Source organism: Lissotriton helveticus, chromosome 8, assembly GCF_964261635.1.
Source record: "Lissotriton helveticus chromosome 8, aLisHel1.1, whole genome shotgun sequence".
Classification (NCBI taxonomy): Eukaryota; Metazoa; Chordata; class Amphibia; order Caudata; family Salamandridae; genus Lissotriton; species Lissotriton helveticus.
In genome coordinates, this window is record NC_136069.1 from 1,541,447,350 (window position 1) to 1,541,472,648 (window position 25,299).

The 25,299-nt window shown below is 43.0% G+C and overlaps 35 non-coding genes across 35 annotated transcripts; all 35 read left to right on the forward strand.

Annotated features, from left to right (window-relative positions):
- Positions 1-86: 86 nt before the first annotated feature.
- Positions 87-169, forward strand: TRNAL-CAG (transfer RNA leucine (anticodon CAG)). Its single transcript has one exon. It is a non-coding gene; the product is annotated as a tRNA-Leu (tRNA).
- A 189-nt stretch (positions 170-358) lies between these two features.
- On the forward strand, positions 359-441 carry TRNAL-AAG (transfer RNA leucine (anticodon AAG)). Its single transcript has one exon. It is a non-coding gene; the product is annotated as a tRNA-Leu (tRNA).
- A 1,026-nt stretch (positions 442-1,467) lies between these two features.
- On the forward strand, positions 1,468-1,550 carry TRNAL-UAG (transfer RNA leucine (anticodon UAG)). Its single transcript has one exon. It is a non-coding gene; the product is annotated as a tRNA-Leu (tRNA).
- Positions 1,551-2,182: 632 nt separating this feature from the next.
- Positions 2,183-2,265, forward strand: TRNAL-CAG (transfer RNA leucine (anticodon CAG)). Its single transcript has one exon. It is a non-coding gene; the product is annotated as a tRNA-Leu (tRNA).
- Positions 2,266-3,564: 1,299 nt separating this feature from the next.
- TRNAL-UAG (transfer RNA leucine (anticodon UAG)) lies at positions 3,565-3,647 on the forward strand. The gene has a single exon. It is a non-coding gene; the product is annotated as a tRNA-Leu (tRNA).
- Positions 3,648-4,279: 632 nt separating this feature from the next.
- TRNAL-CAG (transfer RNA leucine (anticodon CAG)) lies at positions 4,280-4,362 on the forward strand. The gene has a single exon. It is a non-coding gene; the product is annotated as a tRNA-Leu (tRNA).
- Positions 4,363-4,551: 189 nt separating this feature from the next.
- Positions 4,552-4,634, forward strand: TRNAL-AAG (transfer RNA leucine (anticodon AAG)). The gene has a single exon. It is a non-coding gene; the product is annotated as a tRNA-Leu (tRNA).
- A 1,025-nt stretch (positions 4,635-5,659) lies between these two features.
- Positions 5,660-5,742, forward strand: TRNAL-UAG (transfer RNA leucine (anticodon UAG)). The gene has a single exon. It is a non-coding gene; the product is annotated as a tRNA-Leu (tRNA).
- Positions 5,743-6,374: 632 nt separating this feature from the next.
- TRNAL-CAG (transfer RNA leucine (anticodon CAG)) lies at positions 6,375-6,457 on the forward strand. The gene has a single exon. It is a non-coding gene; the product is annotated as a tRNA-Leu (tRNA).
- Positions 6,458-6,646: 189 nt separating this feature from the next.
- TRNAL-AAG (transfer RNA leucine (anticodon AAG)) lies at positions 6,647-6,729 on the forward strand. The gene has a single exon. It is a non-coding gene; the product is annotated as a tRNA-Leu (tRNA).
- A 189-nt stretch (positions 6,730-6,918) lies between these two features.
- TRNAL-AAG (transfer RNA leucine (anticodon AAG)) lies at positions 6,919-7,001 on the forward strand. The gene has a single exon. It is a non-coding gene; the product is annotated as a tRNA-Leu (tRNA).
- A 1,026-nt stretch (positions 7,002-8,027) lies between these two features.
- On the forward strand, positions 8,028-8,110 carry TRNAL-UAG (transfer RNA leucine (anticodon UAG)). The gene has a single exon. It is a non-coding gene; the product is annotated as a tRNA-Leu (tRNA).
- Positions 8,111-8,742: 632 nt separating this feature from the next.
- On the forward strand, positions 8,743-8,825 carry TRNAL-CAG (transfer RNA leucine (anticodon CAG)). The gene has a single exon. It is a non-coding gene; the product is annotated as a tRNA-Leu (tRNA).
- Positions 8,826-9,014: 189 nt separating this feature from the next.
- On the forward strand, positions 9,015-9,097 carry TRNAL-AAG (transfer RNA leucine (anticodon AAG)). The gene has a single exon. It is a non-coding gene; the product is annotated as a tRNA-Leu (tRNA).
- Positions 9,098-10,122: 1,025 nt separating this feature from the next.
- Positions 10,123-10,205, forward strand: TRNAL-UAG (transfer RNA leucine (anticodon UAG)). The gene has a single exon. It is a non-coding gene; the product is annotated as a tRNA-Leu (tRNA).
- A 632-nt stretch (positions 10,206-10,837) lies between these two features.
- Positions 10,838-10,920, forward strand: TRNAL-CAG (transfer RNA leucine (anticodon CAG)). The gene has a single exon. It is a non-coding gene; the product is annotated as a tRNA-Leu (tRNA).
- A 189-nt stretch (positions 10,921-11,109) lies between these two features.
- Positions 11,110-11,192, forward strand: TRNAL-AAG (transfer RNA leucine (anticodon AAG)). Its single transcript has one exon. It is a non-coding gene; the product is annotated as a tRNA-Leu (tRNA).
- Positions 11,193-12,218: 1,026 nt separating this feature from the next.
- On the forward strand, positions 12,219-12,301 carry TRNAL-UAG (transfer RNA leucine (anticodon UAG)). Its single transcript has one exon. It is a non-coding gene; the product is annotated as a tRNA-Leu (tRNA).
- A 632-nt stretch (positions 12,302-12,933) lies between these two features.
- On the forward strand, positions 12,934-13,016 carry TRNAL-CAG (transfer RNA leucine (anticodon CAG)). The gene has a single exon. It is a non-coding gene; the product is annotated as a tRNA-Leu (tRNA).
- A 1,299-nt stretch (positions 13,017-14,315) lies between these two features.
- Positions 14,316-14,398, forward strand: TRNAL-UAG (transfer RNA leucine (anticodon UAG)). The gene has a single exon. It is a non-coding gene; the product is annotated as a tRNA-Leu (tRNA).
- A 632-nt stretch (positions 14,399-15,030) lies between these two features.
- TRNAL-CAG (transfer RNA leucine (anticodon CAG)) lies at positions 15,031-15,113 on the forward strand. Its single transcript has one exon. It is a non-coding gene; the product is annotated as a tRNA-Leu (tRNA).
- A 189-nt stretch (positions 15,114-15,302) lies between these two features.
- TRNAL-AAG (transfer RNA leucine (anticodon AAG)) lies at positions 15,303-15,385 on the forward strand. Its single transcript has one exon. It is a non-coding gene; the product is annotated as a tRNA-Leu (tRNA).
- A 1,025-nt stretch (positions 15,386-16,410) lies between these two features.
- TRNAL-UAG (transfer RNA leucine (anticodon UAG)) lies at positions 16,411-16,493 on the forward strand. The gene has a single exon. It is a non-coding gene; the product is annotated as a tRNA-Leu (tRNA).
- A 632-nt stretch (positions 16,494-17,125) lies between these two features.
- On the forward strand, positions 17,126-17,208 carry TRNAL-CAG (transfer RNA leucine (anticodon CAG)). Its single transcript has one exon. It is a non-coding gene; the product is annotated as a tRNA-Leu (tRNA).
- A 189-nt stretch (positions 17,209-17,397) lies between these two features.
- On the forward strand, positions 17,398-17,480 carry TRNAL-AAG (transfer RNA leucine (anticodon AAG)). The gene has a single exon. It is a non-coding gene; the product is annotated as a tRNA-Leu (tRNA).
- Positions 17,481-17,669: 189 nt separating this feature from the next.
- TRNAL-AAG (transfer RNA leucine (anticodon AAG)) lies at positions 17,670-17,752 on the forward strand. Its single transcript has one exon. It is a non-coding gene; the product is annotated as a tRNA-Leu (tRNA).
- Positions 17,753-18,778: 1,026 nt separating this feature from the next.
- Positions 18,779-18,861, forward strand: TRNAL-UAG (transfer RNA leucine (anticodon UAG)). The gene has a single exon. It is a non-coding gene; the product is annotated as a tRNA-Leu (tRNA).
- Positions 18,862-19,493: 632 nt separating this feature from the next.
- Positions 19,494-19,576, forward strand: TRNAL-CAG (transfer RNA leucine (anticodon CAG)). Its single transcript has one exon. It is a non-coding gene; the product is annotated as a tRNA-Leu (tRNA).
- Positions 19,577-19,765: 189 nt separating this feature from the next.
- Positions 19,766-19,848, forward strand: TRNAL-AAG (transfer RNA leucine (anticodon AAG)). The gene has a single exon. It is a non-coding gene; the product is annotated as a tRNA-Leu (tRNA).
- Positions 19,849-20,873: 1,025 nt separating this feature from the next.
- TRNAL-UAG (transfer RNA leucine (anticodon UAG)) lies at positions 20,874-20,956 on the forward strand. Its single transcript has one exon. It is a non-coding gene; the product is annotated as a tRNA-Leu (tRNA).
- A 632-nt stretch (positions 20,957-21,588) lies between these two features.
- On the forward strand, positions 21,589-21,671 carry TRNAL-CAG (transfer RNA leucine (anticodon CAG)). The gene has a single exon. It is a non-coding gene; the product is annotated as a tRNA-Leu (tRNA).
- A 189-nt stretch (positions 21,672-21,860) lies between these two features.
- On the forward strand, positions 21,861-21,943 carry TRNAL-AAG (transfer RNA leucine (anticodon AAG)). Its single transcript has one exon. It is a non-coding gene; the product is annotated as a tRNA-Leu (tRNA).
- A 189-nt stretch (positions 21,944-22,132) lies between these two features.
- TRNAL-AAG (transfer RNA leucine (anticodon AAG)) lies at positions 22,133-22,215 on the forward strand. Its single transcript has one exon. It is a non-coding gene; the product is annotated as a tRNA-Leu (tRNA).
- Positions 22,216-23,956: 1,741 nt separating this feature from the next.
- Positions 23,957-24,039, forward strand: TRNAL-CAG (transfer RNA leucine (anticodon CAG)). The gene has a single exon. It is a non-coding gene; the product is annotated as a tRNA-Leu (tRNA).
- A 189-nt stretch (positions 24,040-24,228) lies between these two features.
- Positions 24,229-24,311, forward strand: TRNAL-AAG (transfer RNA leucine (anticodon AAG)). Its single transcript has one exon. It is a non-coding gene; the product is annotated as a tRNA-Leu (tRNA).
- Positions 24,312-25,299: the final 988 nt, after the last annotated feature.

A 25,299-nucleotide genomic window follows, 5' to 3' on the forward strand; every position in this document is an offset into this window, starting at 1 on the left:
ATAATGGGATAAATAAATTGAGGGCATGCCTTTTCGGTACCAAACTTGCATGGCTGTCTGGCTTGTGGAAGGTGCTGCAAATGCAAGTCAGGATGGCCGAGTGGTCTAAGGCGCTGCGTTCAGGTTGCAGTCTCTTCTGGAGGCGTGGGTTCAAATCCCACTTCTGACAAACCTGTGTTTAATCTTCTTTTTTCTTGAGGGAGAAAATCAGATCATTTCCCTCACATGGGCTTATATGGTTGTCTTTTTGGAAAAGTGCAGTGAGTTTTTTTCTTGCTATAGCCACTTATGGCCTAAGATGTGTGTTTTTTTTGTTCACACTATCTTTCTCACTATGTAGATGGACAAGCAACATGTGGTCAGGATGGCCGAGTGGTCTAAGGTGCTGCGTTAAGGCCTCAGTCTCTCCTGGAGGCGTGGGTTCGAATCCCACTTCTGACAAAACTTTAAGTCAATTTTGTCACTGCGTTCCTTCAGAATCTCAGCTAAAAATTGGCAGTGCATATAATATCTGAATAAGTACCAAACTTCAGTTTCAACTGCAAATGAATTTGCCCAATTCTGTCTTCAAGCTCGTATAATATTCTTCTAGCACTAGTGGTGTTTTATGTGTTTTTTGGGGGGTGCCTAAAAAATCCCTTTTATTGAAGAAATGGCTTACATTCAGTCTTGTGATATTTTTGGTTTCCAATAAGTAGATTTTTAATTTTATGTAACCTCATTTTCTAATGATCCATTCAAGAGATGTTTCCACTATGAAATGAAGAGCAAGGGGAAAGAGCACAAATGATAGAGCCAGTGAGTGAGATGGGGTGTTGAGGAAGGAGAGAATGAAACAAAGACAGAGTGAGTGAACGGCAGGTAGGGATAGAAGAGGAGACTAGAAGTGAAGGTGACTTGCTTTTCCCTGCTCTTGACCTCCCACCCATCTCAAACCAATCACAAACATACCTTCTATGCAACGTTGGTATGCAGAACTTCACTCCTCAGCCAGTGAGGGTGAGTCCCAAGCCAGGGGCTAGAGAGCAAAAGAATGGATGTGCTCAGACGTTCCTTGCTAGGGACAGTTGATCTGAAACAAGGCCTGCTCTCTTGTTTCCAGCAAGGATCTAGAAATTCTGCATGAATGTGCAAGGCACATTGCCAGCATAAATTTGCATAAACTGCCCCACCTTCTGCCTTCCTACTTCCTGAGCAGTAGTTGTTTGTGTATAGAGAGAAAGGTCGCAGGCAAGGTAATTTTGTGAGTAGGATACAGAACCCTAAATAGCTGGTGAGAGGTATAAGTTATTCTAAAAGCATAAAAACAGTACACCTGTGAAATGAAATGCTTTCATATGTGATCTTCTGTGTTTATTGTCCTGTGCAAAAAGTTGCACCTTGTGTTTGAAGGTTGAAATTGTTTCAAGCTTGCATGGACGCAGAAATTTCTGAGTGACTATCATACATTTCTTAAGACTCTCCACTGTCAGGATGGCCGAGTGGTCTAAGGCGCTGTGTTTAGGCCACAGTCTCCTCTGGAGGCGTGGGTTCGAATCCCACTTCTGACATGACTTTTGGAGATATAATCTTCTTCATCAGGATAACATCTGATGGAATTTGCATCTGTTCGTCTTCACCTGGGACGTTATTCCGTCCTCGTCTAGTCAAGAGAGCTTGGGTTTCTCATATATTTCTGTTGTACAAAGTCTTGCTGATAAAGTGCAATCCTTACCAAATGAGCTTAGGACCCATGTAAGAGCTCATCTAGAAGAGTCATGCTCTTGTATTCCCTGGCCAGACAGGCCATGCAAATTTGGAAGAATGTCAAGAACCTGGTAGACAGCTGTACTCCAGCACACTTACAGCAATGTCCTCAGGGCTGTGATCAGGGGCTGCTTAGATTTGCGTATTCCACCCTATGTTGTGACATTGAGCTCCCTTGTTGAATTTGCTTTAGTCAGCCAAGATGTGGCTGTTGACTCAATTTCAAAGCAGCTTTGGGCCGTTCAAGTGGCTGGTGAATAGCACTTTCTCTTTGTACGCTTTAAAGGTCTAAAGAGTTCTTCATAGTTACTGCTCTGTATGGATTGTTCAAAGATCTGTTGGAAATGCTTATAATGGGATAAATAAATTGAGGGCATGCCTTTTCGGTACCCCACTTGCATGGCTGTCTGGCTTGTGGAAGGTGCTGCAAATGCAAGTCAGGATGGCCGAGTGGTCTAAGGCGCTGCGTTCAGGTCGCAGTCTCTTCTGGAGGCGTGGGTTCAAATCCCACTTCTGACAAACCTGTGTTTAATCTTCATTTTTCTTGAGGGAGAAAATCAGATCATTTCCCTCACATGGGCTTATATCGTTGTCTTTTTGGAAAAGTGCAGTGAGTTTTTTTCTTGCTATAGCCACTTATGGCCTAAGATGTGTGTTTTTTTTGTTCACACTATCTTTCTCACTATGTAGATGGACAAGCAACATGTGGTCATGATGGCCGAGTGGTCTAAGGCGCTGCGTTAAGGCTGCAGTCTCTCCTGGAGGCGTGGGTTCGAATCCCACTTCTGACAAAACTTTAAGTCCATTTTGTCTCTGCGTTCCTTCAGAATCTCAGCTAAAAATTGGCAGTGCATACAATATCTGAATAAGTACCAAACTTCAGTTTCAACTGCAAATGAATTTGCCCAATTCTGTCTTCAAGCTCTTATAATATTCTTCTAGCACTAGTGGTGTTTTATGTGTTTTTTGGGGGGTGCCTAAAAAACTCCCTTTTATTGAAGAAATGGCTTACATTCAGTCTTGTGATATTTTTGGTTTCCAATAAGTAGATTTTTAATTTTATGTAACCTCATTTTCTAATTATCCATTCAAGAGATGTTTCCACTATGAAATGAAGAGCAAGGGGAAAGAGCACAAATGATAGCGCGAGTGAGTGAGATGGGGTGTTGAGGAAGGAGAGAATGAAACAAAGACAGAGTGAGTGAACGGCAGGTAGGCATAGAAGAGGAGACTAGAAGTGAAGGTGACTTGCTTTTCCCTGCTCTTGACCTCCCACCCATCTCAAACCAATCACAAACATACCATCTATGCAACGTTGGTATGCAGAACTTCACTCCTCAGCCAGTGAGGGTGAGTCCCAAGCCAGGGGCTAGAGAGCAAAAGAATGGATGTGCTCGGACGTTCCTTGCTAGGGACAGTTGATCTGAAACAAGGCCTGCTCTCTTGTTTCCAGCAAGGATCTAGAAATTCTGCATGAATGTGCAAGGCACATTGCCAGCATAAATTTGCATAAACTGCCCCACCTTCTGCCTTCCTACTTCCTGAGCAGTAGTTGTTTGTGTATAGAGAGAAAGGTCGCAGGCAAGGTAATTTTGTGAGTAGGATACAGAACCCTAAATAGCTGGTGAGAGGTATAAGTTATTCTAAAAGCATAAAAACAGTACACCTGTGAAATGAAATGCTTTCATATGTGATCTTCTGTGTTTATTGTCCTGTGCAAAAAGTTGCACCTTGTGTTTGAAGGTTGAAATTATTTCAAGCTTGCATGGACGCAGAAATTTCAGAGTGACTTTTATACATTTCTTAGGACTCTTCACTGTCAGGATGGCCGAGTGGTCTAAGGCGCTGTGTTTAGGCCGCAGTCTCCTCTGGAGGCGTGGGTTCGAATCCCACTTCTGAAATGACTTTTGGAGATATAATCTTCTTCATCAGGATAACATCTGATGGAAGTTGCTTCTGTTCGTCTTCACCTGGGACGTTATTCTGTCCTCGTCTAGTCAAGAGAGCTTGGGTTTCTCATATATTTCTGTTGTACAAAGTCTTGCTGATAAAGTGCAATCCTTACCAAATGAGCTTATGACCCATGTAAGAGCTCATCTAGAAGAGTTATTCTCTTGTATTCCCTGGCCAGACAGGCCATACAAATTTGGAAGAATGCCAAGCACCTGGTAGACAGCTGGACTCCAGCACACTTACAGCAATTTCCTCAGGGCAGTGATCAGGGGCTGCTTAGATTTGCGAATTCCACCCTATGTTGTGACATTGAGATCCCTTGTTGAATTTGCTTTAGTCAGCCAAGATGTGGCTATTGACTCAATTTCAAAGCAGCTTTGGGCCGTTCAAGTGGCTGGTGAATAGCACTTTCTCTTTGTACTCATTAAAGGTCTAAAGAGTTCTTCATAGGTACTGCTCTGTATGGATTGTTCAAAGATCTGTTGGAAATGCTTATAATGGGATAAATAAATTGAGGGCATGCCTTTTCGGTACCCCACTTGCATGGCTGTCTGGCTTGTGGAAGGTGCTGCAAATGCAAGTCAGGATGGCCGAGTGGTCTAAGGTGCTGCGTTCAGGTCGCAGTCTCTTCTGGAGGCGTGGGTTCAAATCCCACTTCTGACAAACCTGTGTTTAATCTTCTATTTTCTTGAGGGAGAAAATCAGATCATTTCCCTCACATGGGCTTATATGGTTGTCTTTTTGGAAAAGTGCAGTGAGTTTTTTTCTTGCTATAGCCACTCATGGCCTAAGATGTGTGTTTTTTTTGTTCACACTATCTTTCTCACTATGTAGATGAACAAGCAACATGTGGTCAGGATGGCCGAGTGGTCTAAGGCGCTGAGTTAAGGCCGCAGTCTCTCCTGGAGGCGTGGGTTCAAATCCCACTTCTGACAAAACTTTAAGTCCATTTTGTCTCTGCGTTCCTTCAGAATCTCAGCTAAAAATTGGCAGTGCATATCATTTCTGAATAAGTACCAAACTTCAGTTTCAACTGCAAATGAATTTGCCCAATTCTGTCTTCAAGCTCGTATAATATTCTTCTAGCACTAGTGGTGTTTTATGTGTTTTTGGGGGGTGCCTAAAAAATCCCTTTTATTGAAGAAATGGCTTACATTCAGTCTTGTGATATTTTTGGTTTCCAATAAGTAGATTTTTATTTTTATGTAACCTCATTTTCTAATGTTCCATTCAAGAGATGTTTCCACTATGAAATGAAGAGCAAGGGGAAAGAGCACAAATGATAGAGCCAGTGAGTGAGATGGGGTGTTGAGGAAGGTGAGAATGAAACAAAGACAGAGTGAGTGAACGGCAGGTAGGCACAGAAGAGGAGACTAGAAGTGAAGGTGACTTGCTTTACCCTTCTCTTGACCTCCCACCCATCTCAAACCAATCACAAACATACCTTCTATGCAACGTTGGTATGCAGAACTTCACTCCTCAGCCAGTGAGGGTGAGTCCCAAGCCAGGGGCTAGAGAGCAAAAGAATGGATGTGCTCAGACGTTCCTTGCTAGGGACAGTTGATCTGAAACAAGGCCTGCTCTCTTGTTTCCAGCAAGGATCTAGAAATTCTGCATGAATCTGCAAGGCACATTGACAGCATAAATTTGCATAAACTGCCCCACCTTCTGCCTTCCTACTTCCTGAGCAGTAGTTGTTTGTGTATAAAGAGAGAGGTCGCAGGCAAGGTAATTTTGTGAGTAGGATACAGAACCCTAAATAGCTGGTGAGAGGTATAAGTTATTCTAAAAGCATAAAAACAGTACACCTGTGAAATGAAATGCTTTCATATGTGATCTTCTGTGTTTATTGTCCTGTGCAAAAAGTTGCACCTTGTGTTTGAAGGTTGAAATTATTTCAAGCTTCCATGGACGCAGAAATTTCTGAGTGACTTTTATACATTTCTTAGGACTCTCCACTGTCAGGATGGCCGAGTGGTCTAAGGTGCTGTGTTTAGGCCGCAGTCTCCTCTGGAGGCGTGGGTTCGGATCCCACTTCTGACATGACTTTTGGAGATATAATCTTCTTCATCAGGATAACATCTGATGGAAGTTGCATCTGTTCGTCTTCACCTGGGACGTTATTCCGTCCTCGTCTAGTCAAGAGAGCTTGGGGTTCTCATATATTTCTGTTGTACAAAGTCTTGCTGATAAAGTGCAATCCTTACCAAATAAGCTTAGGACCCATGTAAGAGCTCATCTAGAAGAGTCATGCTCTTGTATTCCCTGGCCAGACAGGCCATGCAAATTTGGAAGAATGCCAAGCACCTGGTAGACAGCTGTACTCCAGCACACTTACAGCAATGTCCTCAGGGCTGTGATCAGGGGCTGCTTAGATTTGCGTATTCCACCCTATGTTGTGACATTGAGCTCCCTTGTTGAATTTGCTTTAGTCAGCCAAGATGTGGCTGTTGACTCAATTTCAAAGCAGCTTTGCGCCGTTCAAGTGGCTGGTGAATAGCACTTTCTCTTTGTACGCTTTAAAGGTCTAAAGAGTTCTTCATAGGTACTGCTCTGTGTGGATTGTTCAAAGATCTGTTGGAAATGCTTATAATGGGATAAATAAATTGAGGGCATGCCTTTTCGGTACCAAACTTGCATGGCTGTCTGGCTTGTGGAAGGTGCTGCAAATGCAAGTCAGGATGGCCGAATGGTCTAAGGCGCTGCGTTCAGGTCGCAGTCTCTTCTGGAGGCGTGGGTTCAAATCCCACTTCTGACAAACCTGTGTTTAATCTTCTTTTTTCTTGAGGGAGAAAATCAGATCATTTCCCTCACATGGGCTTATATGGTTGTCTTTTTGGAAAAGTGCAGTGAGTTTTTTTCTTGCTATAGCCACTTATGGCCTAAGATGTGTGTTTTTTTTGTTCACACTATCTTTCTCACTATGTAGATGGACAAGCAACATGTGGTCAGGATGGCCGAGTGGTCTAAGGCGCTGCGTTAAGGCTGCAGTCTCTCCTGGAGGCGTGGGTTCGAATCCCACTTCTGACAAACCTGTGTTTAATCTTCTTTTTTCTTGAGGGAGAAAATCAGATCATTTCCCTCACATGGGCTTATATGGTTGTCTTTTTGGAAAAGTGCAGTGAGTTTTTTTCTTGCTATAGCCACTTATGGCCTAAGATGTGTGTTTTATTTGTTCACACTATCTTTCTCACTATGTAGATGGACAAGCAACATGTGGTCAGGATGGCCGAGTGGTCTAAGGCGCTGCCTTAAGGCCGCAGTCTCTCCTGGAGGCGTGGGTTCGAATCCCACTTCTGACAAATCTTTAAGTCCATTTTGTCTCTGCGTTCCTTCAGAATCTCAGCTAAAAATTGGCAGTGCATATAATATCTGAATAAGTACCAAACTTCAGTTTCAACTGCAGATGAATTTGCCCAATTCTGTCTTCAAGCTCGTATAATATTCTTCTAGCACTAGTGGTGTTTTATGTGTTTTTTGGGGGGTGCCTAAAAAATCCCTTTTATTGAAGAAATGGCTTACATTCAGTCTTGTGATATTTTTGCTTTCCAATAAGTAGATTTTTAATTTTATGTAACCTCATTTTCTAATGATCCATTCAAGAGATGTTTCCACTATGAAATGAAGAGCAAGGGGAAAGAGCACAAATGATAGAGCCAGTGAGTGAGATGGGGTGTTGAGGAAGGAGAGAATGAAACAAAGACAGAGTGAGTGAACGGCAGGTAGGCATAGAAGAAGAGACTAGAAGTGAAGGTGACTTGCTTTTCCCTGCTCTTGACCTCCCACCCATCTCAAACCAATCACAAACATACCTTCTATGCAACGTTGGTATGCAGAACTTCGCTCCTCAGCCAGTAAGGGTGAGTCCCAAGCCAGGGGCTAGAGAGCAAAAGAATGGATGTGCTCAGACGTTCCTTGCTAGGGACAGTTGATCTGAAACAAGGCCTGCTCTCTTGTTTCCAGCAAGGATCTAGAAATTCTGCATGAATCTGCAAGGCACATTGACAGCATGAATTTGCATAAACTGCCCCACCTTCTGCCTTCCTACTTCCTGAGCAGTAGTTGTTTGTGTATAAAGAGAGAGGTCGCAGGCAAGATAATTTAGTGAGTAGGATACAGAACCCTAAATAGCTGGTGAGAGGTATAAGTTATTCTAAAAGCATAAAAACAGTACACCTGTGAAATGAAATGCTTTCATATGTGATCTTCTGTGTTTATTGTCCTGTGCAAAAAGTTGCACCTTGTGTTTGAAGGTTGAAATTATTTCAAGCTTGCATGGACGCAGAAATTTCAGAGTGACTTTTATACATTTCTTAGGACTCTTCACTGTCAGGATGGCCGAGTGGTCTAAGGCGCTGTGTTTAGGCCGCAGTCTCCTCTGGAGGCGTGGGTTCGAATCTCACTTCTGAAATGACTTTTGGAGATATAATCTTCTTCATCAGGATAACATCTGATGGAAGTTGCTTCTGTTCGTCTTCACCTGGGACGTTATTCTGTCCTCGTCTAGTCAAGAGAGCTTGGGTTTCTCATATATTTCTGTTGTACAAAGTCTTGCTGATAAAGTGCAATCCTTACCAAATGAGCTTATGACCCATGTAAGAGCTCATCTAGAAGAGTTATTCTCTTGTATTCCCTGGCCAGACAGGCCATACAAATTTGGAAGAATGCCAAGCACCTGGTAGACAGCTGGACTCCAGCACACTTACAGCAATTTCCTCAGGGCAGTGATCAGGGGCTGCTTAGATTTGCGAATTCCACCCTATGTTGTGACATTGAGATCCCTTGTTGAATTTGCTTTAGTCAGCCAAGATGTGGCTATTGACTCAATTTCAAAGCAGCTTTGGGCCGTTCAAGTGGCTGGTGAATAGCACTTTCTCTTTGTACTCATTAAAGGTCTAAAGAGTTCTTCATAGGTACTGCTCTGTATGGATTGTTCAAAGATCTGTTGGAAATGCTTATAATGGGATAAATAAATTGAGGGCATGCCTTTTCGGTACCCCACTTGCATGGCTGTCTGGCTTGTGGAAGGTGCTGCAAATGCAAGTCAGGATGGCCGAGTGGTCTAAGGTGCTGCGTTCAGGTCGCAGTCTCTTCTGGAGGCGTGGGTTCAAATCCCACTTCTGACAAACCTGTGTTTAATCTTCTATTTTCTTGAGGGAGAAAATCAGATCATTTCCCTCACATGGGCTTATATGGTTGTCTTTTTGGAAAAGTGCAGTGAGTTTTTTTCTTGCTATAGCCACTCATGGCCTAAGATGTGTGTTTTTTTTGTTCACACTATCTTTCTCACTATGTAGATGAACAAGCAACATGTGGTCAGGATGGCCGAGTGGTCTAAGGCGCTGAGTTAAGGCCGCAGTCTCTCCTGGAGGCGTGGGTTCAAATCCCACTTCTGACAAAACTTTAAGTCCATTTTGTCTCTGCGTTCCTTCAGAATCTCAGCTAAAAATTGGCAGTGCATATCATTTCTGAATAAGTACCAAACTTCAGTTTCAACTGCAAATGAATTTGCCCAATTCTGTCTTCAAGCTCGTATAATATTCTTCTAGCACTAGTGGTGTTTTATGTGTTTTTGGGGGGTGCCTAAAAAATCCCTTTTATTGAAGAAATGGCTTACATTCAGTCTTGTGATATTTTTGGTTTCCAATAAGTAGATTTTTATTTTTATGTAACCTCATTTTCTAATGTTCCATTCAAGAGATGTTTCCACTATGAAATGAAGAGCAAGGGGAAAGAGCACAAATGATAGAGCCAGTGAGTGAGATGGGGTGTTGAGGAAGGTGAGAATGAAACAAAGACAGAGTGAGTGAACGGCAGGTAGGCACAGAAGAGGAGACTAGAAGTGAAGGTGACTTGCTTTACCCTTCTCTTGACCTCCCACCCATCTCAAACCAATCACAAACATACCTTCTATGCAACGTTGGTATGCAGAACTTCACTCCTCAGCCAGTGAGGGTGAGTCCCAAGCCAGGGGCTAGAGAGCAAAAGAATGGATGTGCTCAGACGTTCCTTGCTAGGGACAGTTGATCTGAAACAAGGCCTGCTCTCTTGTTTCCAGCAAGGATCTAGAAATTCTGCATGAATCTGCAAGGCACATTGACAGCATAAATTTGCATAAACTGCCCCACCTTCTGCCTTCCTACTTCCTGAGCAGTAGTTGTTTGTGTATAAAGAGAGAGGTCGCAGGCAAGGTAATTTTGTGAGTAGGATACAGAACCCTAAATAGCTGGTGAGAGGTATAAGTTATTCTAAAAGCATAAAAACAGTACACCTGTGAAATGAAATGCTTTCATATGTGATCTTCTGTGTTTATTGTCCTGTGCAAAAAGTTGCACCTTGTGTTTGAAGGTTGAAATTATTTCAAGCTTCCATGGACGCAGAAATTTCTGAGTGACTTTTATACATTTCTTAGGACTCTCCACTGTCAGGATGGCCGAGTGGTCTAAGGTGCTGTGTTTAGGCCGCAGTCTCCTCTGGAGGCGTGGGTTCGGATCCCACTTCTGACATGACTTTTGGAGATATAATCTTCTTCATCAGGATAACATCTGATGGAAGTTGCATCTGTTCGTCTTCACCTGGGACGTTATTCCGTCCTCGTCTAGTCAAGAGAGCTTGGGGTTCTCATATATTTCTGTTGTACAAAGTCTTGCTGATAAAGTGCAATCCTTACCAAATAAGCTTAGGACCCATGTAAGAGCTCATCTAGAAGAGTCATGCTCTTGTATTCCCTGGCCAGACAGGCCATGCAAATTTGGAAGAATGCCAAGCACCTGGTAGACAGCTGTACTCCAGCACACTTACAGCAATGTCCTCAGGGCTGTGATCAGGGGCTGCTTAGATTTGCGTATTCCACCCTATGTTGTGACATTGAGCTCCCTTGTTGAATTTGCTTTAGTCAGCCAAGATGTGGCTGTTGACTCAATTTCAAAGCAGCTTTGCGCCGTTCAAGTGGCTGGTGAATAGCACTTTCTCTTTGTACGCTTTAAAGGTCTAAAGAGTTCTTCATAGGTACTGCTCTGTGTGGATTGTTCAAAGATCTGTTGGAAATGCTTATAATGGGATAAATAAATTGAGGGCATGCCTTTTCGGTACCAAACTTGCATGGCTGTCTGGCTTGTGGAAGGTGCTGCAAATGCAAGTCAGGATGGCCGAATGGTCTAAGGCGCTGCGTTCAGGTCGCAGTCTCTTCTGGAGGCGTGGGTTCAAATCCCACTTCTGACAAACCTGTGTTTAATCTTCTTTTTTCTTGAGGGAGAAAATCAGATCATTTCCCTCACATGGGCTTATATGGTTGTCTTTTTGGAAAAGTGCAGTGAGTTTTTTTCTTGCTATAGCCACTTATGGCCTAAGATGTGTGTTTTTTTTGTTCACACTATCTTTCTCACTATGTAGATGGACAAGCAACATGTGGTCAGGATGGCCGAGTGGTCTAAGGTGCTGCGTTAAGGCCTCAGTCTCTCCTGGAGGCGTGGGTTCGAATCCCACTTCTGACAAAACTTTAAGTCAATTTTGTCACTGCGTTCCTTCAGAATCTCAGCTAAAAATTGGCAGTGCATATAATATCTGAATAAGTACCAAACTTCAGTTTCAACTGCAAATGAATTTGCCCAATTCTGTCTTCAAGCTCGTATAATATTCTTCTAGCACTAGTGGTGTTTTATGTGTTTTTTGGGGGGTGCCTAAAAAATCCCTTTTATTGAAGAAATGGCTTACATTCAGTCTTGTGATATTTTTGGTTTCCAATAAGTAGATTTTTAATTTTATGTAACCTCATTTTCTAATGATCCATTCAAGAGATGTTTCCACTATGAAATGAAGAGCAAGGGGAAAGAGCACAAATGATAGAGCCAGTGAGTGAGATGGGGTGTTGAGGAAGGAGAGAATGAAACAAAGACAGAGTGAGTGAACGGCAGGTAGGGATAGAAGAGGAGACTAGAAGTGAAGGTGACTTGCTTTTCCCTGCTCTTGACCTCCCACCCATCTCAAACCAATCACAAACATACCTTCTATGCAACGTTGGTATGCAGAACTTCACTCCTCAGCCAGTGAGGGTGAGTCCCAAGCCAGGGGCTAGAGAGCAAAAGAATGGATGTGCTCAGACGTTCCTTGCTAGGGACAGTTGATCTGAAACAAGGCCTGCTCTCTTGTTTCCAGCAAGGATCTAGAAATTCTGCATGAATGTGCAAGGCACATTGCCAGCATAAATTTGCATAAACTGCCCCACATTCTGCCTTCCTACTTCCTGAGCAGTAGTTGTTTGTGTATAGAGAGAAAGGTCGCAGGCAAGGTAATTTTGTGAGTAGGATACAGAACCCTAAATAGCTGGTGAGAGGTATAAGTTATTCTAAAAGCATAAAAACAGTACACCTGTGAAATGAAATGCTTTCATATGTGATCTTCTGTGTTTATTGTCCTGTGCAAAAAGTTGCACCTTGTGTTTGAAGGTTGAAATTGTTTCAAGCTTGCATGGACGCAGAAATTTCTGAGTGACTATCATACATTTCTTAAGACTCTCCACTGTCAGGATGGCCGAGTGGTCTAAGGCGCTGTGTTTAGGCCGCAGTCTCCTCTGGAGGCGTGGGTTCGAATCCCACTTCTGACATGACTTTTGGAGATATAATCTTCTTCATCAGGATAACATCTGATGGAATTTGCATCTGTTCGTCTTCACCTGGGACGTTATTCCGTCCTCGTCTAGTCAAGAGAGCTTGGGTTTCTCATATATTTCTGTTGTACAAAGTCTTGCTGATAAAGTGCAATCCTTACCAAATGAGCTTAGGACCCATGTAAGAGCTCATCTAGAAGAGTCATGCTCTTGTATTCCCTGGCCAGACAGGCCATGCAAATTTGGAAGAATGTCAAGAACCTGGTAGACAGCTGTACTCCAGCACACTTACAGCAATGTCCTCAGGGCTGTGATCAGGGGCTGCTTAGATTTGCGTATTCCACCCTATGTTGTGACATTGAGCTCCCTTGTTGAATTTGCTTTAGTCAGCCAAGATGTGGCTGTTGACTCAATTTCAAAGCAGCTTTGGGCCGTTCAAGTGGCTGGTGAATAGCACTTTCTCTTTGTACGCTTTAAAGGTCTAAAGAGTTCTTCATAGTTACTGCTCTGTATGGATTGTTCAAAGATCTGTTGGAAATGCTTATAATGGGATAAATAAATTGAGGGCATGCCTTTTCGGTACCCCACTTGCATGGCTGTCTGGCTTGTGGAAGGTGCTGCAAATGCAAGTCAGGATGGCCGAGTGGTCTAAGGCGCTGCGTTCAGGTCGCAGTCTCTTCTGGAGGCGTGGTTTCAAATCCCACTTCTGACAAACCTGTGTTTAATCTTCATTTTTCTTGAGGGAGAAAATCAGATCATTTCCCTCACATGGGCTTATATCGTTGTCTTTTTGGAAAAGTGCAGTGAGTTTTTTTCTTGCTATAGCCACTTATGGCCTAAGATGTGTGTTTTTTTTGTTCACACTATCTTTCTCACTATGTAGATGGACAAGCAACATGTGGTCATGATGGCCGAGTGGTCTAAGGCGCTGCGTTAAGGCTGCAGTCTCTCCTGGAGGCGTGGGTTCGAATCCCACTTCTGACAAAACTTTAAGTCCATTTTGTCTCTGCGTTCCTTCAGAATCTCAGCTAAAAATTGGCAGTGCATACAATATCTGAATAAGTACCAAACTTCAGTTTCAACTGCAAATGAATTTGCCCAATTCTGTCTTCAAGCTCTTATAATATTCTTCTAGCACTAGTGGTGTTTTATGTGTTTTTTGGGGGGTGCCTAAAAAACTCCCTTTTATTGAAGAAATGGCTTACATTCAGTCTTGTGATATTTTTGGTTTCCAATAAGTAGATTTTTAATTTTATGTAACCTCATTTTCTAATTATCCATTCAAGAGATGTTTCCACTATGAAATGAAGAGCAAGGGGAAAGAGCACAAATGATAGCGCGAGTGAGTGAGATGGGGTGTTGAGGAAGGAGAGAATGAAACAAAGACAGAGTGAGTGAACGGCAGGTAGGCATAGAAGAGGAGACTAGAAGTGAAGGTGACTTGCTTTTCCCTGCTCTTGACCTCCCACCCATCTCAAACCAATCACAAACATACCATCTATGCAACGTTGGTATGCAGAACTTCACTCCTCAGCCAGTGAGGGTGAGTCCCAAGCCAGGGGCTAGAGAGCAAAAGAATGGATGTGCTCGGACGTTCCTTGCTAGGGACAGTTGATCTGAAACAAGGCCTGCTCTCTTGTTTCCAGCAAGGATCTAGAAATTCGGCATGAATGTGCAAGGCACATTGCCAGCATAAATTTGCATAAACTGCCCCACCTTCTGCCTTCCTACTTCCTGAGCAGTAGTTGTTTGTGTATAGAGAGAAAGGTCGCAGGCAAGGTAATTTTGTGAGTAGGATACAGAACCCTAAATAGCTGGTGAGAGGTATAAGTTATTCTAAAAGCATAAAAACAGTACACCTGTGAAATGAAATGCTTTCATATGTGATCTTCTGTGTTTATTGTCCTGTGCAAAAAGTTGCACCTTGTGTTTGAAGGTTGAAATTATTTCAAGCTTGCATGGACGCAGAAATTTCAGAGTGACTTTTATACATTTCTTAGGACTCTTCACTGTCAGGATGGCCGAGTGGTCTAAGGCGCTGTGTTTAGGCCGCAGTCTCCTCTGGAGGCGTGGGTTCGAATCCCACTTCTGAAATGACTTTTGGAGATATAATCTTCTTCATCAGGATAACATCTGATGGAAGTTGCTTCTGTTCGTCTTCACCTGGGACATTATTCTGTCCTCGTCTAGTCAAGAGAGCTTGGGTTTCTCATATATTTCTGTTGTACAAAGTCTTGCTGATAAAGTGCAATCCTTACCAAATGAGCTTATGACCCATGTAAGAGCTCATCTAGAAGAGTTATTCTCTTGTATTCCCTGGCCAGACAGGCCATACAAATTTGGAAGAATGCCAAGCACCTGGTAGACAGCTGGACTCCAGCACACTTACAGCAATTTCCTCAGGGCAGTGATCAGGGGCTGCTTAGATTTGCGAATTCCACCCTATGTTGTGACATTGAGATCCCTTGTTGAATTTGCTTTAGTCAGCCAAGATGTGGCTATTGACTCAATTTCAAAGCAGCTTTGGGCCGTTCAAGTGGCTGGTGAATAGCACTTTCTCTTTGTACTCATTAAAGGTCTAAAGAGTTCTTCATAGGTACTGCTCTGTATGGATTGTTCAAAGATCTGTTGGAAATGCTTATAATGGGATAAATAAATTGAGGGCATGCCTTTTCGGTACCCCACTTGCATGGCTGTCTGGCTTGTGGAAGGTGCTGCAAATGCAAGTCAGGATGGCCGAGTGGTCTAAGGTGCTGCGTTCAGGTCGCAGTCTCTTCTGGAGGCGTGGGTTCAAATCCCACTTCTGACAAACCTGTGTTTAATCTTCTATTTTCTTGAGGGAGAAAATCAGATCATTTCCCTCACATGGGCTTATATGGTTGTCTTTTTGGAAAAGTGCAGTGAGTTTTTTTCTTGCTATAGCCACTCATGGCCTAAGATGTGTGTTTTTTTTGTTCACACTATCTTTCTCACTATGTAGATGAACAAGCAACATGTGGTCAGGATGGCCGAGTGGTCTAAGGCGCTGAGTTAAGGCCGCAGTCTCTCCTGGAGGCGTGGGTTCAAATCCCACTTCTGACAAAACTTTAAGTCCATTTTGTCTCTGCGTTCCTTCAGAATCTCAGCTAAAAATTGGCAGTGCATATCATTTCTGAATAAGTACCAAACTTCAGTTTCAACTGCAAATGAATTTGCCCAATTCTGTCTTCAAGCTCGTATAATATTCTTCTAGCACTAGTGGTGTTTTATGTGTTTTTGGGGGGTGCCTAAAAAATCCCTTTTATTGAAGAAATGGCTTACATTCAGTCTTGTGATATTTTTGGTTTCCAATAAGTAGATTTTTATTTTTATGTAACCTCATTTTCTAATGTTCCATTCAAGAGATGTTTCCACTATGAAATGAAGAGCAAGGGGAAAGAGCACAAATGATAGAGCCAGTGAGTGAGATGGGGTGTTGAGGAAGGTGAGAATGAAACAAAGACAGAGTGAGTGAACGGCAGGTAGGCACAGAAGAGGAGACTAGAAGTGAAGGTGACTTGCTTTACCCTTCTCTTGACCTCCCACCCATCTCAAACCAATCACAAACATACCTTCTATGCAACGTTGGTATGCAGAACTTCACTCCTCAGCCAGTGAGGGTGAGTCCCAAGCCAGGGGCTAGAGAGCAAAAGAATGGATGTGCTCAGACGTTCCTTGCTAGGGACAGTTGATCTGAAACAAGGCCTGCTCTCTTGTTTCCAGCAAGGATCTAGAAATTCTGCATGAATCTGCAAGGCACATTGACAGCATAAATTTGCATAAACTGCCCCACCTTCTGCCTTCCTACTTCCTGAGCAGTAGTTGTTTGTGTATAAAGAGAGAGGTCGCAGGCAAGGTAATTTTGTGAGTAGGATACAGAACCCTAAATAGCTGGTGAGAGGTATAAGTTATTCTAAAAGCATAAAAACAGTACACCTGTGAAATGAAATGCTTTCATATGTGATCTTCTGTGTTTATTGTCCTGTGCAAAAAGTTGCACCTTGTGTTTGAAGGTTGAAATTATTTCAAGCTTCCATGGACGCAGAAATTTCTGAGTGACTTTTATACATTTCTTAGGACTCTCCACTGTCAGGATGGCCGAGTGGTCTAAGGTGCTGTGTTTAGGCCGCAGTCTCCTCTGGAGGCGTGGGTTCGGATCCCACTTCTGACATGACTTTTGGAGATATAATCTTCTTCATCAGGATAACATCTGATGGAAGTTGCATCTGTTCGTCTTCACCTGGGACGTTATTCCGTCCTCGTCTAGTCAAGAGAGCTTGGGGTTCTCATATATTTCTGTTGTACAAAGTCTTGCTGATAAAGTGCAATCCTTACCAAATAAGCTTAGGACCCATGTAAGAGCTCATCTAGAAGAGTCATGCTCTTGTATTCCCTGGCCAGACAGGCCATGCAAATTTGGAAGAATGCCAAGCACCTGGTAGACAGCTGTACTCCAGCACACTTACAGCAATGTCCTCAGGGCTGTGATCAGGGGCTGCTTAGATTTGCGTATTCCACCCTATGTTGTGACATTGAGCTCCCTTGTTGAATTTGCTTTAGTCAGCCAAGATGTGGCTGTTGACTCAATTTCAAAGCAGCTTTGCGCCGTTCAAGTGGCTGGTGAATAGCACTTTCTCTTTGTACGCTTTAAAGGTCTAAAGAGTTCTTCATAGGTACTGCTCTGTGTGGATTGTTCAAAGATCTGTTGGAAATGCTTATAATGGGATAAATAAATTGAGGGCATGCCTTTTCGGTACCAAACTTGCATGGCTGTCTGGCTTGTGGAAGGTGCTGCACATGCAAGTCAGGATGGCCGAATGGTCTAAGGCGCTGCGTTCAGGTCGCAGTCTCTTCTGGAGGCGTGGGTTCAAATCCCACTTCTGACAAACCTGTGTTTAATCTTCTTTTTTCTTGAGGGAGAAAATCAGATCATTTCCCTCACATGGGCTTATATGGTTGTCTTTTTGGAAAAGTGCAGTGAGTTTTTTTCTTGCTATAGCCACTTATGGCCTAAGATGTGTGTTTTTTTTGTTCACACTATCTTTCTCACTATGTAGATGGACAAGCAACATGTGGTCAGGATGGCCGAGTGGTCTAAGGCGCTGCGTTAAGGCTGCAGTCTCTCCTGGAGGCGTGGGTTCGAATCCCACTTCTGACAAACCTGTGTTTAATCTTCTTTTTTCTTGAGGGAGAAAATCAGATCATTTCCCTCACATGGGCTTATATGGTTGTCTTTTTGGAAAAGTGCAGTGAGTTTTTTTCTTGCTATAGCCACTTATGGCCTAAGATGTGTGTTTTATTTGTTCACACTATCTTTCTCACTATGTAGATGGACAAGCAACATGTGGTCAGGATGGCCGAGTGGTCTAAGGCGCTGCGTTAAGGCCGCAGTCTCTCCTGGAGGCGTGGGTTCGAATCCCACTTCTGACAAATCTTTAAGTCCATTTTGTCTCTGCGTTCCTTCAGAATCTCAGCTAAAAATTGGCAGTGCATATAATATCTGAATAAGTACCAAACTTCAGTTTCAACTGCAGATGAATTTGCCCAATTCTGTCTTCAAGCTCGTATAATATTCTTCTAGCACTAGTGGTGTTTTATGTGTTTTTTGGGGGGTGCCTAAAAAATCCCTTTTATTGAAGAAATGGCTTACATTCAGTCTTGTGATATTTTTGCTTTCCAATAAGTAGATTTTTAATTTTATGTAACCTCATTTTCTAATGATCCATTCAAGAGATGTTTCCACTATGAAATGAAGAGCAAGGGGAAAGAGCACAAATGATAGAGCCAGTGAGTGAGATGGGGTGTTGAGGAAGGAGAGAATGAAACAAAGACAGAGTGAGTGAACGGCAGGTAGGCATAGAAGAAGAGACTAGAAGTGAAGGTGACTTGCTTTTCCCTGCTCTTGACCTCCCACCCATCTCAAACCAATCACAAACATACCTTCTATGCAACGTTGGTATGCAGAACTTCGCTCCTCAGCCAGTAAGGGTGAGTCCCAAGCCAGGGGCTAGAGAGCAAAAGAATGGATGTGCTCAGACGTTCCTTGCTAGGGACAGTTGATCTGAAACAAGGCCTGCTCTCTTGTTTCCAGCAAGGATCTAGAAATTCTGCATGAATCTGCAAGGCACATTGACAGCATGAATTTGCATAAACTGCCCCACCTTCTGCCTTCCTACTTCCTGAGCAGTAGTTGTTTGTGTATAAAGAGAGAGGTCGCAGGCAAGATAATTTAGTGAGTAGGATACAGAACCCTAAATAGCTGGTGAGAGGTATAAGTTATTCTAAAAGCATAAAAACAGTACACCTGTGAAATGAAATGCTTTCATATGTGATCTTCTGTGTTTATTGTCCTGTGCAAAAAGTTGCACCTTGTGTTTGAAGGTTGAAATTATTTCAAGCTTGCATGGACGCAGAAATTTCAGAGTGACTTTTATACATTTCTTAGGACTCTTCACTGTCAGGATGGCCGAGTGGTCTAAGGCGCTGTGTTTAGGCCGCAGTCTCCTCTGGAGGCGTGGGTTCGAATCCCACTTCTGAAATGACTTTTGGAGATATAATCTTCTTCATCAGGATAACATCTGATGGAAGTTGCTTCTGTTCGTCTTCACCTGGGACGTTAATCTGTCCTCGTCTAGTCAAGAGAGCTTGGGTTTCTCATATATTTCTGTTGTACAAAGTCTTGCTGATAAAGTGCAATCCTTACCAAATGAGCTTATGACCCATGTAAGAGCTCATCTAGAAGAGTTATTCTCTTGTATTCCCTGGCCAGACAGGCCATACAAATTTGGAAGAATGCCAAGCACCTGGTAGACAGCTGGACTCCAGCACACTTACAGCAATTTCCTCAGGGCAGTGATCAGGGGCTGCTTAGATTTGCGAATTCCACCCTATGTTGTGACATTGAGATCCCTTGTTGAATTTGCTTTAGTCAGCCAAGATGTGGCTATTGACTCAATTTCAAAGCAGCTTTGGGCCGTTCAAGTGGCTGGTGAATAGCACTTTCTCTTTGTACTCATTAAAGGTCTAAAGAGTTCTTCATAGGTACTGCTCTGTATGGATTGTTCAAAGATCTGTTGGAAATGCTTATAATGGGATAAATAAATTGAGGGCATGCCTTTTCGGTACCCCACTTGCATGGCTGTCTGGCTTGTGGAAGGTGCTGCAAATGCAAGTCAGGATGGCCGAGTGGTCTAAGGTGCTGCGTTCAGGTCGCAGTCTCTTCTGGAGGCGTGGGTTCAAATCCCACTTCTGACAAACCTGTGTTTAATCTTCTATTTTCTTGAGGGAGAAAATCAGATCATTTCCCTCACATGGGCTTATATGGTTGTCTTTTTGGAAAAGTGCAGTGAGTTTTTTTCTTGCTATAGCCACTCATGGCCTAAGATGTGTGTTTTTTTTGTTCACACTATCTTTCTCACTATGTAGATGAACAAGCAACATGTGGTCAGGATGGCCGAGTGGTCAAAGGCGCTGAGTTAAGGCCGCAGTCTCTCCTGGAGGCGTGGGTTCAAATCCCACTTCTGACAAAACTTTAAGTCCATTTTGTCTCTGCGTTCCTTCAGAATCTCAGCTAAAAATTGGCAGTGCATATCATTTCTGAATAAGTACCAAACTTCAGTTTCAACTGCAAATGAATTTGCCCAATTCTGTCTTCAAGCTCGTATAATATTCTTCTAGCACTAGTGGTGTTTTATGTGTTTTTGGGGGGTGCCTAAAAAATCCCTTTTATTGAAGAAATGGCTTACATTCAGTCTTGTGATATTTTTGGTTTCCAATAAGTAGATTTTTATTTTTATGTAACCTCATTTTCTAATGTTCCATTCAAGAGATGTTTCCACTATGAAATGAAGAGCAAGGGGAAAGAGCACAAATGATAGAGCCAGTGAGTGAGATGGGGTGTTGAGGAAGGTGAGAATGAAACAAAGACAGAGTGAGTGAACGGCAGGTAGGCACAGAAGAGGAGACTAGAAGTGAAGGTGACTTGCTTTACCCTTCTCTTGACCTCCCACCCATCTCAAACCAATCACAAACATACCTTCTATGCAACGTTGGTATGCAGAACTTCACTCCTCAGCCAGTGAGGGTGAGTCCCAAGCCAGGGGCTAGAGAGCAAAAGAATGGATGTGCTCAGACGTTCCTTGCTAGGGACAGTTGATCTGAAACAAGGCCTGCTCTCTTGTTTCCAGCAAGGATCTAGAAATTCTGCATGAATCTGCAAGGCACATTGACAGCATAAATTTGCATAAACTGCCCCACCTTCTGCCTTCCTACTTCCTGAGCAGTAGTTGTTTGTGTATAAAGAGAGAGGTCGCAGGCAAGGTAATTTTGTGAGTAGGATACAGAACCCTAAATAGCTGGTGAGAGGTATAAGTTATTCTAAAAGCATAAAAACAGTACACCTGTGAAATGAAATGCTTTCATATGTGATCTTCTGTGTTTATTGTCCTGTGCAAAAAGTTGCACCTTGTGTTTGAAGGTTGAAATTATTTCAAGCTTCCATGGACGCAGAAATTTCTGAGTGACTTTTATACATTTCTTAGGACTCTCCACTGTCAGGATGGCCGAGTGGTCTAAGGTGCTGTGTTTAGGCCGCAGTCTCCTCTGGAGGCGTGGGTTCGGATCCCACTTCTGACATGACTTTTGGAGATATAATCTTCTTCATCAGGATAACATCTGATGGAAGTTGCATCTGTTCGTCTTCACCTGGGACGTTATTCCGTCCTCGTCTAGTCAAGAGAGCTTGGGGTTCTCATATATTTCTGTTGTACAAAGTCTTGCTGATAAAGTGCAATCCTTACCAAATAAGCTTAGGACCCATGTAAGAGCTCATCTAGAAGAGTCATGCTCTTGTATTCCCTGGCCAGACAGGCCATGCAAATTTGGAAGAATGCCAAGCACCTGGTAGACAGCTGTACTCCAGCACACTTACAGCAATGTCCTCAGGGCTGTGATCAGGGGCTGCTTAGATTTGCGTATTCCACCCTATGTTGTGACATTGAGCTCCCTTGTTGAATTTGCTTTAGTCAGCCAAGATGTGGCTGTTGACTCAATTTCAAAGCAGCTTTGCGCCGTTCAAGTGGCTGGTGAATAGCACTTTCTCTTTGTACGCTTTAAAGGTCTAAAGAGTTCTTCATAGGTACTGCTCTGTGTGGATTGTTCAAAGATCTGTTGGAAATGCTTATAATGGGATAAATAAATTGAGGGCATGCCTTTTCGGTACCAAACTTGCATGGCTGTCTGGCTTGTGGAAGGTGCTGCAAATGCAAGTCAGGATGGCCGAATGGTCTAAGGCGCTGCGTTCAGGTCGCAGTCTCTTCTGGAGGCGTGGGTTCAAATCCCACTTCTGACAAACCTGTGTTTAATCTTCTTTTTTCTTGAGGGAGAAAATCAGATCATTTCCCTCACATGGGCTTATATGGTTGTCTTTTTGGAAAAGTGCAGTGAGTTTTTTTCTTGCTATAGCCACTTATGGCCTAAGATGTGTGTTTTTTTTGTTCACACTATCTTTCTCACTATGTAGATGGACAAGCAACATGTGGTCAGGATGGCCGAGTGGTCTAAGGCGCTGCGTTAAGGCTGCAGTCTCTCCTGGAGGCGTGGGTTCGAATCCCACTTCTGACAAACCTGTGTTTAATCTTCTTTTTTCTTGAGGGAGAAAATCAGATCATTTCCCTCACATGGGCTTATATGGTTGTCTTTTTGGAAAAGTGCAGTGAGTTTTTTTCTTGCTATAGCCACTTATGGCCTAAGATGTGTGTTTTATTTGTTCACACTATCTTTCTCACTATGTAGATGGACAAGCAACATGTGGTCAGGATGGCCGAGTGGTCTAAGGCGCTGCGTTAAGGCCGCAGTCTCTCCTGGAGGCGTGGGTTCGAATCCCACTTCTGACAAATCTTTAAGTCCATTTTGTCTCTGCGTTCCTTCAGAATCTAAGCTAAAAATTGGCAGTGCATATAATATCTGAATAAGTACCAAACTTCAGTTTCAACTGCAGATGAATTTGCCCAATTCTGTCTTCAAGCTCGTATAATATTCTTCTAGCACTAGTGGTGTTTTATGTGTTTTTTGGGGGGTGCCTAAAAAATCCCTTTTATTGAAGAAATGGCTTACATTCAGTCTTGTGATATTTTTGCTTTCCAATAAGTAGATTTTTAATTTTATGTAACCTCATTTTCTAATGATCCATTCAAGAGATGTTTCCACTATGAAATGAAGAGCAAGGGGAAAGAGCACAAATGATAGAGCCAGTGAGTGAGATGGGGTGTTGAGGAAGGAGAGAATGAAACAAAGACAGAGTGAGTGAACGGCAGGTAGGCATAGAAGAAGAGACTAGAAGTGAAGGTGACTTGCTTTTCCCTGCTCTTGACCTCCCACCCATCTCAAACCAATCACAAACATACCTTCTATGCAACGTTGGTATGCAGAACTTCGCTCCTCAGCCAGTAAGGGTGAGTCCCAAGCCAGGGGCTAGAGAGCAAAAGAATGGATGTGCTCAGACGTTCCTTGCTAGGGACAGTTGATCTGAAACAAGGCCTGCTCTCTTGTTTCCAGCAAGGATCTAGAAATTCTGCATGAATCTGCAAGGCACATTGACAGCATGAATTTGCATAAACTGCCCCACCTTCTGCCTTCCTACTTCCTGAGCAGTAGTTGTTTGTGTATAAAGAGAGAGGTCGCAGGCAAGATAATTTAGTGAGTAGGATACAGAACCCTAAATAGCTGGTGAGAGGTATAAGTTATTCTAAAAGCATAAAAACAGTACACCTGTGAAATGAAATGCTTTCATATGTGATCTTCTGTGTTTATTGTCCTGTGCAAAAAGTTGCACCTTGTGTTTGAAGGTTGAAATTATTTCAAGCTTGCATGGACGCAGAAATTTCTGAGTGACTTTTAAACATTTCTTAGGACTCTTCACTGTCAGGATGGCCGAGTGGTCTAAGGTGCTGTGTGTAGGCTACAGTCTCCTGTGGAGGCGTGGGTTCGAATCCCACTTCTGAAATGACTTTTGGAGATATAATCTTCTTCATCAGGATAACATCTGATGGAAGTTGCATCTGTTCGTCTTCACCTGGGACGTTATTCCGTCCTCGTCTAGTCAAGAGAGCTTGGGTTTCTCATATATTTCTGTTGTACAAAGTCTTGCTGATAAAGTGCAATCCTTACCAAATGAGCTTAGGACCCATGTAAGAGCTCATCTAGAAGAGTCATGCTCTTGTATTCCCTGGCCAGACAGGCCATGCAAATTTGGAAGAATGCCAAGCACCTGGTAGACAGCTGTACTCCAGCACACTTACAGCAATGTCCTCAGGGCTGTGATCAGGGGCTGCTTAGATTTGCGTATTCCACCCTATGTTGTGACATTGAGCTCCCTTGTTGAATTTGCTTTAGTCAGGCAAGATGTGGCTGTTGACTCAATTTCAAAGCAGCTTTGCGCCGTTCAAGTGGCTGGTGAATAGCACTTTCTCTTTGTACGCTTTAAAGGTCTAAAGAGTTCTTCATAGGTACTGCTCTGTATGGATTGTTCAAAGATCTGTTGGAAATGCTTATAATGGGATAAATAAATTGAGGGCATGCCTTTTCGGTACCAAACTTGCATGGCTGTCTGGCTTGTGGAAGGTGCTGCAAATGCAAGTCAGGATGGCCGAGTGGTCTAAGGCGCTGCGTTCAGGTTGCAGTCTCTTCTGGAGGCGTGGGTTCAAATCCCACTTCTGACAAACCTGTGTTTAATCTTCTTTTTTCTTGAGGGAGAAAATCAGATCATTTCCCTCACATGGGCTTATATGGTTGTCTTTTTGGAAAAGTGCAGTGAGTTTTTTTCTTGCTATAGCCACTTATGGCCTAAGATGTGTGTTTTTTTTGTTCACACTATCTTTCTCACTATGTAGATGGACAAGCAACATGTGGTCAGGATGGCCGAGTGGTCTAAGGTGCTGCGTTAAGGCCTCAGTCTCTCCTGGAGGCGTGGGTTCGAATCCCACTTCTGACAAAACTTTAAGTCAATTTTGTCACTGCGTTCCTTCAGAATCTCAGCTAAAAATTGGCAGTGCATATAATATCTGAATAAGTACCAAACTTCAGTTTCAACTGCAAATGAATTTGCCCAATTCTGTCTTCAAGCTCGTATAATATTCTTCTAGCACTAGTGGTGTTTTATGTGTTTTTTGGGGGGTGCCTAAAAAATCCCTTTTATTGAAGAAATGGCTTACATTCAGTCTTGTGATATTTTTGGTTTCCAATAAGTAGATTTTTAATTCTATGTAACCTCATTTTCTAATGATCCATTCAAGAGATGTTTCCACTATGAAATGAAGAGCAAGGGGAAAGAGCACAAATGATAGAGCCAGTGAGTGAGATGGGGTGTTGAGGAAGGAGAGAATGAAACAAAGACAGAGTGAGTGAACGGCAGGTAGGGATAGAAGAGGAGACTAGAAGTGAAGGTGACTTGCTTTTCCCTGCTCTTGACCTCCCACCCATCTCAAACCAATCACAAACATACCTTCTATGCAACGTTGGTATGCAGAACTTCACTCCTCAGCCAGTGAGGGTGAGTCCCAAGCCAGGGGCTAGAGAGCAAAAGAATGGATGTGCTCAGACGTTCCTTGCTAGGGACAGTTGATCTGAAACAAGGCCTGCTCTCTTGTTTCCAGCAAGGATCTAGAAATTCTGCATGAATGTGCAAGGCACATTGCCAGCATAAATTTGCATAAACTGCCCCACCTTCTGCCTTCCTACTTCCTGAGCAGTAGTTGTTTGTGTATAGAGAGAAAGGTCGCAGGCAAGGTAATTTTGTGAGTAGGATACAGAACCCTAAATAGCTGGTGAGAGGTATAAGTTATTCTAAAAGCATAAAAACAGTACACCTGTGAAATGAAATGCTTTCATATGTGATCTTCTGTGTTTATTGTCCTGTGCAAAAAGTTGCACCTTGTGTTTGAAGGTTGAAATTATTTCAAGCTTGCATGGACGCAGAAATT